Below are 16,070 nucleotides of genomic sequence, written 5' to 3' on the forward strand. Positions count from 1 at the left end.
TCCCGCAGGATATTTAATTACAAAGGAAGGTCATATTATTTTCTGTATTCTGTGTTTACTCGGGCAAGATGCTAAAAAAAAGAAAAAGAGCTTGTAGGAAGACTGGAATATCCATATAAGGCTTGGGAGACCAAATATTCTATTGGCCCCAGTCCTGGGGCATTCTGGTTAATTGAAGATTTATTGATATAGGATCAACTTTAACCTATTCATGATGTTTATTGCTAAACATGTGTACAGAGATGGTATAGTTAAGTGGGGAAGAACTAGACACTGAGCCATGTTATCTGAGTTCAAATTCTGGTTCTACCCCTTATTTTGTGTGAGTTTTGGGCAAATTAACTTTCCTTCGCCTCAGTTTCTCCATCTGGAAAGTGGAGTTAATAGAAGAATTTTTAAATGAGGACCACTTGAGTTAAATATGCAAAGTAGTTAACAATGCCTGGCACATACGAGCACTCAATAAATATTAGGTATTTTTATCACAGTTTGCCTGTGTAATGTATATATGAACATAAATAATTATATAGCATATATTTATAAACCATATAAGTATTATATATGTTTATATGTATATGTGTGTGTATATACATATATATGTGTATATCTATTTCTCTATCTATGTATATATATACATGGAGAGAGAATGAATCTCTGTATATTATAGAGCATGAGTTTGGGAGGAAGGCAGACCTAAATTCCATTCCTGGCTCTGCTGTATACTTACTGAGCCTCAGTTATTTTTAAATTGCACAATGGATATGATAAGCTTTGTAGGATTACTGTGAGAATTAAATGACATAAAATATACAATATTGCCTAATCAATTATCCAGTTAGTAATAGGCACTTAATGGCTACTGTCTGTTATTATGACATACTTTTTAATGGTCATCTCTGATAATAGTTCTTTTAGAGTGACCTTCACAAAGCTATTGCTAAGAAGTATTAAAGAAGTATTCCTATGAATTTAGTGATTTCCTTTATACATTATAGATTGGGCCAAAGTCAACTCTTTTTTAAATTGAGCTGTTAATTTCTGTTTCTGTTTCAAGGAAGAGAGAATTGAAAAAATGGCATATGATAATATTGTTGGAATACTTAACTCAAACCAGCAATTGTTGACTAAATATTACAAATGCATTTATTTATTTATTTATTTAATTTATGTGGCACCTGTTCAGTGGGGAAAAGATGAATAAATTTCATTGAATGATATTGGTATTAGGATAATAAGTTTATTGGGAAAGATAAAGTTGATAAAATTTGATCCATAGCTCATACTATACACCATGCTGAACTCCAAATGTATTAAATATTTCAATATAAAATATGAAATCATAAAAGTAGTAGAAGAAAATACATGGGTGAATTAGTTCTAGCTTTGGCATGAAGAAGGGTTTCTAACTGTGACTAAGAATTTAGAAGTCATAAAAGGAGAGACATAACTTTGACCACATTAAAAAATATATATATATTAATACAGTAAAAACTTTTGAAGAGTAAAAACTATCAAAATACGAATAACACATCGGCAAAAATAATCTGCAGTTCTTACTATAGGTAAAAAGTTAATCTCCATAATGTATACAGAGCTTCTAGAGGGTGGTAAGAAAACGGTGATGTGTTTTTTTTAAAGTGGACACATAATATGAACAGATCTCGTACTTCACAAGAAAAGAAATACAACTGGCCCTTTAAAAATGTTAAATATATTCAAATCACTCATAATAAGATAAATGTTAATTAAACCTATACCAAAAAACAGTTTTCACCTATCGGTTTGAAATGGTACCATCCCTATAAAATGCAGTGTGGCATTATCTATTAAAATTATAAATGCATTTCCCTTGAACCCAGCAATTTCATTTCTGGGAATTTATCCTACAGATAAAGCTGCACAAAAGAGAATGACTTACATACAAGCTTATTTGTGTAACCTTGTTTATTATAGCAACAAGTTGAAAATAACCTCAGTGTCCATTAATAGGGAACTGATTTAAAAATAATTTTTGGCCCATTCCCTACAATGCAATACAAGGTAGCTCTAAAAAATGAAAAAGTTCTCTATGTATGCAAATGGAAAATTCTTCCAGATGTATTGAGTAGTAAAATAAAAAAGATCTGGAATGATGTATATAATATTCTATATTTTGTATAAAATAATGGGAAGAATATGAATATAAATTTACATTTGATTATAACTGCATAAAGAAACTCCGAAGAGACACACCAGAAGCTAATACATTTGGTTACCTTTGGGACTGGCAGGTGGCGAATAGGGCAGATAGAAGCAGGACTGGGAGGGAGACCTTTCACTGCGTTGTTTTAAATTTTGTTTTAATTTGTAACCAGGTACATTTATTCACTACTCAAAAATGAAATAAGAAAAAATAAAATTCTTCTGTCTCTTGAATCAGTAGTTACAATCTTCCACAATCATGGGAAGCTACAGATAATGAGTTATTTTTCTTGAATCAGTTTTGTTTTGCCACTTCCCATTTCATTTTATTATTAATTTCCCATAAAGCTTCAAAGAACATAGTGATTCCAGAGCCCATCAGGAGATGATGGAGTGCTCCAGTCAGCCACAAGCAAACTTGGACCAGTTAAACTGTTTCCCTCCTGATCTCCTAATAATTTCAATTTCCTTTGTTAATCCTATTTTCCTAAAAAGCAAATAACTTAGATGGTGCTAAGTTAGCATGAATCGTAGGTAATGCACGCTGGACAGGCAGTTGTGTTAGAACAAGTTCTATTAGAAACCATCTTAGGACAAGCTAGATAATCTCTTGCATGAATATTCATTTATGATTGGAAATAGTGCTCCGTGTCATGTATGAAGTTACAGAACTGGCAAAGGGAAAAAAAGATCTTCACTATAAGCTATTTTACTGGAAAAGACCAAGTGTTTGATATTTTTGGCCTACAAAGCTGATTAGCACAGAAGAATCAAACAACAGATTTAATTTTATCAAATTAACCCATGTTAAATGTACAGAGGTCAAAGTGATTTTTTTTCCTATTTATTAACGTCTTCAGTGTTACCCCTTGTACTTTAAAACAAAATGCAAGGTTCAACCTTATGATTGAAAGATTAGACGAGACTTGAACCAGTAAAAATAGATTTTTTTAAGGAAAAGTTATTTTGAGTGTAGTGCTAGCTGTACTAGACAAATTCTGTCGGGCCTCCTCTTCAGTCTTGTCAAAGCTTAGCACAGTCCAGAAGGCAGTAGTGTATATGCCAAAAAATCAAAGCAGCAGCAGTTAAAAAAATAAGTGCACTAAGAAATATTAAATGGAAAGCCAATGCCTATAAATAAAAAGGCAAGTGAGCACTAATCAATCATAAGTAACTCTGAACAGAAAATAGGAGTTGGAAGGGTGAGAGAGATTTCACATACAACATATGAGACTAGATACAAATGATTTAATTAAACAGCGTTCCTTCTACACAAGACTCAAAATCTCTAAATGTTAAGAAAAACTGGAGTATAGAAATGCAACGTCTTGCTTTGCAATCTATAGCGGATGAGTAGCAAGGCATATGCCAACAGCAGAAATAGAAGCAGTTGATGAATCCTGGGTGAGTGGAAGTGTTTCATTATCTGTATCTGTTTCTTGCTATTCATCTCAGCTTTATGGCTCTTACTAAAGGACCAAACCCTTTCCACTCTGAACAATAGCAGCCTCTACAAGCTTGGAGTTTTGGGTGAAAATCATTAGGCAGAATACAAAACTAATTTGCATGAGTATGGAATAAATGCAATCAAGAGTTAAAAAATAATTCCATCAATAAAATAAATCTTGGGAGGGACCAGAGGGAAGGTAGAGGAAGGAGAGAGAGAGGAGGTTGATAATTACAGGTGTGAGGAGAGGAAAAAGGTGAACAAGGCTGCCTGCTGGTCAGCCCACCCTTCCCAAAAGAGGACTTTAACCCTAGACATTGTCTAGTTGACCTTTAAGGCAAGTCTTGCCTTAGGAAATTATTTATGTTGCTCAGCAGAATTGGACCATATGCCCTTTTTAGAAGGGAACTTGAATCTTTTCGAGTAAGAGGTCCAACTCAAACATTCAGATTTCAAGAAATAGATTTAGATTGATAAAAATATGCTCCACAGTCTTCTGGATATCCATGATTTTATGGCTTGAATTGATTGTAGATGTCAGAAAAAAATAGAATTATTTTTCCTTATATACAATTAGGTTTTAAAATAAAGGGGATTTAAAATTTGGGAATTAAAATCTGAGAGCTTTCCCTAGCTTTATCTATCTATCTATCTATCTACTTATCTATCTCATACATATTATATACATAATATATATATAATATATCAATACCACTGTTCATTCTCAATTCTGTGAAATCTGAGAATGTGACAAAGTACCAGAGACCATAATGAGTTTGTCTCTTATCACAAACATTGGAAGACAAAAATCTAAATCCATATATCAAACCCAAAAATCAGTTTTCCAACCTAATAAATGACAGACAGGATTCTGAAGGGAGTTATTTTTAAAAGCAAAGATTTTTTTCGACGGTTGGTAGCTCTGGTAATGGGTAGCAAAAATGGCTCATGGGAAGGGCACATGTACTGCTAATAGATTGACTGAAAAGAAAAACATTATTATTGGTGTTTTTTTCCCCTACCAGATCCTGTGATATCACTACTGCAATCTGTTATTTATGTAGAAAGGCAGTAAACAGTGGAAAGGAGAGTATCTGTACGGGAACATCTTCTCTGAGAAGTTGCTTGAAAAATAAGCATGTGATGAACATGTGAGAAGCACTTATGCAGTTGGCAGCATTTAAATTCTCAGAACAGTAGAGGATAAAAATGGGTTAGATAAAGAAAACTAAGGATTAGATCCAGATAAACAATGGGATGTTTGTAACATATTTATTTAACAAAAATCTGAGAATATAAGCATACACCTTCAATGAAACCAGCCTGAAATGAAACTTAAAAAAAATTAGATTCAGACTAAAAAATTTAAGACTCTAAAATTTTATTTAAGCTCATATTATAATCTACAACTTACAGGAGGGTATGGCTGTATTTTGTTTTTATGCTTTAAAACAATTAAACATAGCCTCTTTCTGAAAATCAGTTTATATTAGGGTTTCTCCTCAGCTCTATAGACATTTTGTGCCAGATAATGCTTTGTTGCGGAAGGCTGCCCTGTCCATTGTAGAATGTTTAGAAGCATCCTGACCTTTATCCAGTAGATGCTAATAGTATCACCCCAGTTGTGACAACCAATTGTGTCTCCAGATATTGCCAGATGTCCCCCGAGTAGCAAAATCTCCTTTAGTTGAGAATCACTGGTCTATATATCTTACTAGAAAATCAAGCAAATTTAAGTTATAAAATGGCCTCCTGGATGGCATATGTACTTAATTATTTGAAAAGATCACTAATTTAGGTTTAAAATGAATTTTTAAGAACTGTGTGAATGATTAAACTAATTAAAATATGGTTGAGAAAATTTTCTTCAGTAAAGAGAAAAACCTCAGATGCAATTTCCAGCACAAAATGCGGTCGGTCACTCAGAACTTGTCCTGTTTTCGGGTTGTCCCCTTTCCTTATTGATTTATATGGGCTAAATTCTCTGAATTCCAGGCACAGCAAAGTGCCTTCCAAATGAGAAAGTCTCTTAGTACTTAGTATTTTTCCCCCTTGGGGAAGCTAGATTTTCACCTTCCTCTCTCACTGGGGCAGGGGGCTGTCATCAGAAAACCACCCTGTTCCTTTTCCTCATTGCTTCACAAACTTGCCCTTTATGGAGACTTTCAAGACTTTCCTTCTGGGACTTCCCTGGTGGCTCAGTGGATAAGAATCCGCCTGCCGATGCAGGGGACACGGGATCAATCCCTGGCCTGGGAAGATCCCACATGCCGTGGAACAACTAAGCCCAAGCTCCATAACTACTGAAGCCCGTGTGCCTTAGAACCCGTGCACCACGACTACTGAGCCTGCACTCTAGAGCCCGCAGACCACAACTACTGAGCCCACATGCCACAACTACTGAAACCTGCGCGCCTGGAGTCCGTGCTTCACAACAAGAGAAGCCACTGCAATGAGAAGCCCGTGCACCGCAACGAAGAGTAGCCCCCACTCGCCACAACTAGAGAAAGCCCACGCACAGCAATGAAGACCAAATGCAGCCAAAAAAGGAATTAAAATAATAAAAAAAAGACCTTCCTTCTGGTCACTCTTGGTAATAAAGGTTGCTCTAATCACTGTATTCTCAGTTTAGTAATGAATATGCTTGTATCACCGTAATACTCAAAATGTGCCATTTCACCAAAAGGTTTCTCTCTATCCCAGCTTATGTCTGAGAGCTGGCTGTCTGTAGTTAGAAAAACATGGCCAGCTTCTTTTCTATTTCCCTGCATAGAGATTTTATGCCTTCACTATAGGCTGATTTTTTGGACCTTCTTGGAATTGTAGCAGGAAAATGAGGAACCAAAGGGAGCAAAAAAGGGTTCACTTGACTGATGCTATTGTTGGGTAGTGTTAGTCTTCTCTGGGTTTCTTTCTCTTAGGGTACTTTCTGTGAGTTCTTTGGGAACCCCATGCTCCAGCACTTGACTCTGGCTGGTTCCTTGCTCACTCCCTCCTTAACCCCTTGGTATGTGGTGAGGCCTTGCCCTTCCAGCAGGCTCTCTTGGCTGAATCTAAGACAACTCCATTCTGGTTCCCTATTGCATGGCCCACGTCTAGAAAGGAGGAGACACTCACATATTCTTTACCCAGACAAACCTTGGATGCCTAGGGCACCCCCAGTGCTGCCAACTCTCTTTACTTGCACAGCAGAGAAGCCAGCAAGCCATAGTCACTTGCCCTTTAGAATTTACGGGAATGAGGCAACACCAGCCCAGCCCAGGGTATCTCCCACACTGCAGGAGATGCACCTCAAGCCTTGTAAGGCGCGAGGGGAGGAGCAAGCTTATGTACCTTCCTCCAAGGAGGCAGGTGGGGCACTCACAAGCTAGCTTTCTCCGAAGAAGTCGTCCTCCATGTTCTTACCTTACCCTCTTAGATCTGTCAAAATATACTTTTCCGAAGTTAAAAGCATAATTCTTGTACAAATATGCAATGAGCACAAGTCAAAGATTTATGTTTCTCATAAATGAGCAATGAAGATGAAGGATGGGTCAATTGGAGATAGGGATGCTGAAGTACATAAGTATAACATAGTTGGTGGAAGAAAGAATCAGATACAAAAGTTAGATACAAAACTGGCTAATGTCCTGCAGAGCAGTGAAATGGTACCCTTGGGGGTTATTTTTTCTACAGGTAGAAATCATTTGCATCTCTCCTGGACAAAAAGTAATTTGTAACTTATCAGTCTTCTACCAGTTAATATCTAATTTCACAGGTTCTGGGCCCCAAGCTATAGTAAAGAAAATGTTACCTTTCTGTAGAGCAGAGGTAGGCAAAGTGCAGCCTGTAGGCCCAAGGAAGCCAGGCCAATTTTTACTCACAAAGTTTTATTGCAGCACAGCCAAAGCCATTCTTTTGCATATTGCATGTGGCTGCTTTCACATGGCAATGGATGACGCAGAGACCATATATGGCTCACAAGGCCCCTAATATTTATGTGTGGCCCTTTACAGAAGAAGTTTGCTGACTTCTATTGTAGAGCATCAGGTAACCTGTAGGTGGACTTGATCGGCCATGCTTCCATATAACTTTGAAAGGGCACAGAGTAATCCTCTTGCTGTAATTCCAAATTTTGCATAATTTTTTCTTAATATAACCTTGATATGGGTGAGGGACTAAAAGCTGCAAAACAAGTTTTTGACCATCTTTTTATTCACTTGTAAAACATTAATTAATTGATTAATTATTCTAATTTTATTGAGAGGTAACGGACATACGGCACTGTACCAGTTTAAGGTGTACAGCATGATGATTTGACTTACATACATCATGAAATGATTATTACAATAAGTTTAGTGAACATCCATCATACATATATAGATAAAAAAACAAAGAAAAGAGAAAAAATATTTTGTGATGAGAACTCTTAAGATTTACTCTCTTAACAAATTTCACATATAACATACAGCAAGTGTTAATTATATGTATCATGTTGTACAGTGTATCCCTAGTAATTTTATCTTATAACTGGAAGCTTCTACGTGTGGACCACCTTCATCCAGTTCCCCTTCTGCCTACCCCCCACCTCTGGTAACCACAAATCTGACCTCCTTTTTTATGAGTTTGTTTGTTTCTTCGTTTTTGAAATACATTTGTCCTATGACACTATGTTAGTTCCTGTTACACAACATAGTAATTGGGTATTTCTATACATTTCAAAATGATCACCATTATAAGTATAGTTACAATGTCACCATACAAAGATATTACATAATTATTGACCATATTCCCCACACTGTACATTTCATACCTGTGACTCATTTATTTTGCAACTGGAAGTTTATACCTCTTAATCTCCTTCACCTGTTTTCCTCCTCTCTCCCCTGCCCCCTGGGAACCACCTGTTTGTTCTCTGTATCTATAACCCTGTTTCTGTTTTGTTGTATTTGTTCACTTGTTTTGTTTTTTAGATTCCATATATAAGTGAAATCAAACAGAATTTGTCTTTCTCTGTTTGACTTATTTCACTTAGCATAATACCCTCCAGGTCCATCCATGTTGTCACAAATGGCAAGATTTCATTCTTTCCTTTTGGCTGAGTAATAATTGTATGTATGTATGTATGTACGTATGCGTGTATATATATATATATGTGTGTGTGTGTGTGTGTGGGTATATCTTACATCTTCTTTACCCTTTCATCTATTGATGGGCATTTAGATTGCTTCCATATCCTGGCTATTGTAAATATCGCTGAAATGAACATAGGAGTATGTATATCTTTTCCTAAGTAGGGTTTTTGTCTTCTTCTGATTGAAAACCCAGGAGTGGAATTGCTGGATCATATGGTAGTCCTATTTTTAATTTTTGAGGCATCTCTCATACTGTTATTTATAGTGGCTGCACCAATTTACATTCCCACTGACAGTGCGTGAGGGTTCATTTTTCTCCACATCTTCACCAACACTTGTTATTTGTTGCCTTCTTTTTTTTCTCTTTTTGCTGTACGCGGGCCTCTCACTGTTGTGGCCTCTCCCGTTGCGGAGCACAGGCTCCGGACGCGCAGGCTCAGTGGCCATGGCTCACGGGCACAGCCGCTCCGCGGCATGTGGGATCTTCCCGGACTGGGGCACGAACCCGTGTCTCCTGCATCGGCAGGCGGACTCTCAACCACTGCGCCACCAGGAAAGCCCTATTTGTTGCCTTCTTGATAGTAGCTTTTCTGACAGGTGTGAGGTGATATCTCGCTGTGGTTTTGATTCGCGTTTCCTTGATGATTAGTGATGCTGAGTATCTTTTCATGTGCCTATTGGCTATCTGTATGCCTTCTTTGGAAAAGTGTCTATTCAGATTCTCTGCTTATTTTTTAATTGGGTTGGTTGATTTTTTTTTTTTGATATTGAGTTGTGTGTATTCTTTGTGTATTTTGGATATTACCCCCTTATCAGATATATTGTTTGCAGATACTTTCTCCCATTCAGTATGTGGCCTTTGTGATCTGTTGATGGTTCCCTTTGCTGTGCAAAAACTTTTAGTTTGACGTGGTTGCATTTGTTTATTTTTGCTTTTGTTTCCCTTGCCTGAGGAGACATATCCAAAAAGTATTGCTAAGACCCTTGTCAAAGATTGTAATGCCTGTGTTTTCTTCTAGAAGTTTTATGGTTTCAGGTCTTACATTTAAGTCTTGAATCCACTTTGAGTTTACTTTTGTGCACGGTGTGAGAGAGTAGTCCAGTTTGGTTCTTTTGCATGTAGCTGTCCAGTTTTCCCAGCACCATTTATTGAAGAGGCTGTTTTTTCCTCATTGTATAGTCTTGCCTCCTTTGTCATAGATTAACTTCCCATATAAGTGTGGATTCATTTCTGGGCTCTCTATTCTGTTCCATTGATCTGTGTGTCTGTTTTTGTGTCAGTATCATAGTGGTTTGATTACTGTAGCTTTGTCGTATGGTTTGAAATCAGGGCACATAATACCTCCAGCTTTGTTCTTCTTTCTCCAGATTGTCTTGGCTATTAGGGGTCTTTTGTGTTTCCATACAAAATTTAAAGTTATTTGCTCTAGTTCTGTGAAAAATGCCATTGGTGTTTTGATAGGGATTGCATTGAATCTGTAGATTGCCTTTGGTAGTATGGTCATTTTAACAATATTAATTCTTCCAATTCATAAGCATAGTATATCTTTCCATCTGTTTGTGTTGTCTTCAGTTTCTTTCATCAGTGTCTATAGTTTTCTGAATACAGGCCTTTTACCCCCTTATTTAGATTTATTTTATTTTGATGTGATTCTAAAGGGGATTATTTTCTTAATTTCTCCTTCTGATTATTCATTGTTAGTGTATAGACACGCAACAGATTTCTGTGTATTAATTTTGTATCCTGCAACTTTACTGAATTCACTGATGATTTCTAGTAGTTTTTTTGTGGTGTCTTTAGGATTTTGTATGTATAGTACCATGTCATCTGCCAACAGTGACCTGTGAACAGAAGTTTTACTTCTTCATTTCCAATTTATATTCCTTTTCTTGTCTGATTGCTGTGGCTAGGATTTGCAATACTGTGTTGAATAGAATTGGTGAGAGTGGCATGCTTGTCTTGTTCCCGGTCTTAGAGGAAGTGCTTTCAGCTTTTCACTGTTGAGTTACCCATCTTTTTTCAGTGCTGGTCTTGTCTCTCATTTTGGGATTGGGGAATAGTTGGGGTGAAGATTGGAGGTGGCAGTAATAACATCTGATTCAAAATAATTGTTGAAAATAATTCAGCTTTAGTTTTTGGTCATTTTTGTTTTAACTTTCACTGGGAAAACTGTTGCAATTTGGTTAGTTAATTAAAATTAGTATTACTGGACTTCCCTGGTGGCACAGTGGTTAAGAATCTGCCTGCCAATACAGGGGACACGGGTTCGAGCCCTGGTCTGGGAAGATCCCACATGCCGTGGAGCAACTAAGCCTGTGCGCCACAACTACTGAGCCTGCACTCTAGAGCCCACGAGCCGCAACTGTTGAAACCCGTGCACCTAGAGACCGTGCTCTGCAACAAGATAAGTCACTGCAATGAGAAGCTCATACACTGCAACTAAGAGTAGCCCCCACTCACCACAACTAGAGAAATCCTGCGCGCAGCAAAAAACACCCAGTGCAGCCAAAAATAAATAAGTAAAATAAATAAATTTAAAAAAATTTAATATTACTGAATATAGTTTTCTGTGGCTCACTTTTAGATAGTTTTTTCAGATGGCTATGATGTTTATTGGTGAGTAGCTGAATACCATTTTTTTTCAGTGACTATTTTTCTAGAGATATGATATATTTGTTCTTAAGTCACAGTGTCATTTCTAATGATTCATTTAAATTGTGTTTCTCTTCCTAGGAAGTAGTGTGGCAATGGGCAAATTAGGTGATGGAAGATCTTTACTTAACTACAATTGTGCTTCCTTCATCAGCTCATTTAACTTATTTGCTGTTTTTTCATAAGTGCTCAATAAGGATAATGACACTTACCTCACATGGCAGTTGAGAGAATGCTAGATGAGACAGTGTGTCATAAACTATGAGGTTCTGAACTAGTGTTAGCTGTGTTATAATCGGTGGTAGCAAAAATTCAAGAATTGTTCCAACTCTATTTTACCAAATTAGATTTATTCATACTTCTCAGTCTCTGTAGAGCTCAGTTATCATTTTTTATCTTCTCAAATTTCCTAGGATTAGGTTGTGAAATGAAACCTATGCTTATGTCTACCTTACCATATGTCCTTTTTGGGGTTCTGTAGTAGATTGTCAGCTCCTTAAGGACAAAATTTTACCTTCTATAAATACGTTGAATTTGTGTATAGAATTGATTTATGGGATAATAATTTGTATTTAAAGTATAAAGAGGAAGACAACATAGATTAGGTAAAGATGTCTAATTGCAAAGCAAAAGACACTTGGACTTATAAAAACTACTCCCGCGTACAAAACAAAACAGAAAAGAACAGCAACAACAGTTAGAGTGGCAGACAGTTACAGTGGCAGAAAATATACTATTAAAGTAGTTACCAGAACTATGGGACTGGGGGTAGAGGTGATGGGGTAGAGTGTGGACAGAAAGGAAATAGGCATGTCATGGAATAATATACAAGGCTCTTGGTGATCGCCTTAATATTCATGCCAAGATTTCTATTTCTTGGTACCCTTTCATCTAGTACAATTATGAATAAATTAAGCGTGCCACAGGGGGAATAAGCTGTAGAAGTTTACATCATAGGACCTAGTACATACCATAGTTCCAGTGGTAGGTTTAGAGAGCTGGTAGTTTTTTGTTTTTTTAAATTTTTATTGGAGTATAGTTGCTTTACAACGTGGTGTTAGTTTCTACTGTACAGCAAAGTGAATCAGCTATACATATACATATATCCCCTCTTTTTGGGATTTCCTTCCCATTTAGGTCACCACGGAGCATTGAGTAGAGTTCCCTGTGCTATACAGTAGGTTCTCATTATTTGTCTATTTTATACATAGTATCAATAGTGTATATATGTCAATCCCAATCTCTCAATTCATCCCCCCCCCACCCCTTTCTGCTTGGTATCCATGCGTTTGTTCTCTACGTCTCTGTCTCTATTTCTGCTTGGTAAATAAGATCGTCTATACCAGTTTTTTCAGATTCCACATATATGTGTTAATACATGATATTTGTTTTTCTCTTTCTGACTTACTGCACTCTGTATGACAGTCTTTAGGGCCATCCATGTAGAGAGCTGGCAGTTTTAAGGGCTTTTTGAATAGCTTGTTGTGAGGTACTATAAGCTCTACCTTGGCAATAATGAGACAAATGGCAATTAAAGCCACTTGGGATATACTTTTAAAACTTACTGATATTTTGTTAAAAAATATAAAATTCGTTTAGAATGTGTATAGGTTTATCATTGCTGCTGTAACAAATTACTGCAAACAGTGGCTTAAAATGACACAAATTTATTCTGTTAATAGTTTTGGAGGTCAGAAGTCCAAAATGGGTCTTACAAAATTTAAATCAAGGACTGTGTTTTTTCTGAAGGTTCTAGGGGAGAATTTGTTCCTTGTCTTTTTCAGCTTCTAGAGACTGCCTGCATTCCTTATCTCCTTGCCTCGTCACTGCAGTGTCTGCTTCTGTCATCACATCTTTTCTGACTCCAATCCACATGCCTCCATCTTATAAGGATCCTCATGATTACACTGGGCCCACCCAGATAGTCCAGAATAACCTCATCTCAAGATATTTACCTTAATCACATCTGCAAAATCCCTCTTTCCACATAAGGTAACATATTCACAAATTTCCAGGATTAGGACACGGACATCTTTGGGGGTGGGAGGATGAAGAGGCATTATTCTATCGCAAATGTTTAGAATGTAAAAATATTCTGTAACTCTACCATCCCAAGGAAAAATATTGTTAGAATTTGGTTATAGCTTTTCAGTATTTAAAAATGTATGTGTTTATATAGTACCTATATTTTAAATGAGATTATATTTTAATATAGTTTTAAATTTTGCTTAGCAACATGTCATAAAATTTCCCTCATGTTGAATATTTTTTATATTGTCTTTTAAAGGCTACTTTATAGTATTCCATTGTATACATTGATGATAATCTAACTAACCTGCCATTGATAGATATTTACTATGTTCCTAGGCATTTGTTATCCAATACACCTCTAATGCTCTTGATTACTACATTTTAGTGACTATAAGAGGTCACAACAACCTGGAGAAGCTGTCCTAATACAAATATAAAGTATGGGACCAATATATACTTGCTGAATGAATGGATAAATGAGCATAGGTCGGGTGTTCTTGACAACTCAAGAGAACCAAAGAACTTATTTTCAGTCACGTGGGCCATGGGCTAGTTTTGGTCACTAGGCTCCATCTCCCACCTTCTCTGAAAACCAGTGTAGGCAGGTGGCTCTCAGAGTCAGGAGCTAAAGTCTGCTCTCCTGCCCCATTACACTGTGCTCTGCACTCACTTCCAGCTCTCCTACTTCTACCATTGGCCTTGGGAACCAAAGATCCCTTAGTTATGCTGATGGGTGACACAACTTCACAACTCCCTGCTATATGGTAACTTTCTTCCAATTCCCTGGAAATTCCATTGCAAACATATTAAAATAAATATAGTAAAAACCAGCACAACTCTTTCCAAATTCTAGCAATCCCTGGTTTAGGAATACAGCTGATTGGGTTCATGAAAAGTTATAGAAGGCAAAACTCTTAACCATTGTTCTATGGAATAATTTTATCATATCATGCCTATACTTTTGTAGCTAAAACAGGACAAAAATAAAATTCTTTAGATTTTATTACAGACTTTCAAAATTTTGAGATATACCCAATAGTGGAAGTCCCTGATGTTACTGTTTGCTATGGTTAGCAAGAACAAAAATGAAATAATCCTCCAGTTAGACCACAGATACCAAACATCGGGGAATTTCCAAAAAACAACTTTCAATCAATATTTTATTTTGTGGTTGTAGTTGTTTTCTCTAGCAAACTTTTCCTATGAACTTCCAATTAGTATCCAAATTATTTGGTTTGAATTTCATGTCTATTTCCTTGTCCCTTCTGCTTTTCAATAGGAAGCTCATAGTTATCATCGTGACTAATTAGGAGGAGGAGAAGCAAAGGGTCTAGGTACATGGGATAAACTACCTTTGAATGACCAAGAGTTAGTTTAAAACATTATTTTGTTGGATGGGTGGAGAATAATCTGTTAAATTCAAAGGATCATGGTACTTTTTTTTTTTTTAACTAACCACAAAATCTGCATTGCAATGTATAAATACTGAGTTTCATATGGTCTACCTTTAAATGGTATTCGAAACAGCATGGCCTTGTTCCTTCAACTGAATCAACACAGCTGTCTTCTTGTTACTTTCCTTGCATTTTTAGGAAGAGATGCTTTTCTGAGTCAGAAGTTTCAGCCCTTGAAGGTTGTTTGACCAGACTGGAGGTATTTAATGTGAAATTTCATCATTCTATCTAATTGAACTTCCCAGACATTTGCAGAAGTTCATAACTAGTTTCTTAGTACTGCCTAATGAATTGGGTTCTGTCTAATTAGGCCAGGTGTATTGCAGGACCTTTCACTTGGCACTCAGCAAGTTGTGACCAATTTATACAAAGCACACTAAGTATATAGCCCTGTGCTACACGTTTCAAGGATGAGAAGAAGGAGAACATGGTTGGCGAATGAATGATGGAACCTCATAACAAGAATGGTTTCCCATGTTCAATATGTATTCTTCAACCTCACAGGAAGGATTGAGAGGCAACCTATCAAGGGAACAGCATGGGTTTATTTGTCAGAAAGATATAGGTTTATATTCTGACTTTGTCAATTATAAAAAGAATAGATGAAACTACATTATAGTGTGGCTGTGAGAATTATATAAAATATTAAAAACAAACTCTCAAGGCAAGACTAGGGAGTCAGTAAAAAGATCAGTGGTTGCTGGGGATTGGTGGGGAGGGGTGAATACGTGGGGCACACAGGATGTTTAGGACAGTGAAAATACTCTGTGTGATATCATAGTGATGATATATGTCATTAGACAGTTGTCCACACCCATAGAATGTTCAACACCCAGGGTGAACAGTAATGTAAACTATGGACTTTGGGTGATTATGATGTATCAACGTAGGCTCATCAACTGTGAAAAAATGTACCAGTCTGGTGGGAGATGTTGATAATGGGGGAAGCTATTGCATGTATGGGGGCAGGGGACTTATGGGAAATCTCTGTACCTTCCCCTCAATTTTGCTATGCATCTAAAACTTCTCTAACAAATAAAGTCTTAATAAAAAACTCTCCTGGTTTACCGCCTGGCAATTAAGAGATTCTTAAAGATGAAAGTTAAAATTTTTTGACTACAGAAGACCTCAGGCTGTTTCCAGATGTCACTGGGTAGCACGTACCACATGTAGACAGAAAAAGTTTGAAT

This window comes from Delphinapterus leucas, chromosome 11 (genome assembly GCF_059928025.1).
Source record: "Delphinapterus leucas isolate spDelLeu-1000000601 "Yukka" chromosome 11, BTC_Dleu_Yukka2, whole genome shotgun sequence".
In the NCBI taxonomy this organism is placed as follows: Eukaryota; Metazoa; Chordata; class Mammalia; order Artiodactyla; family Monodontidae; genus Delphinapterus; species Delphinapterus leucas.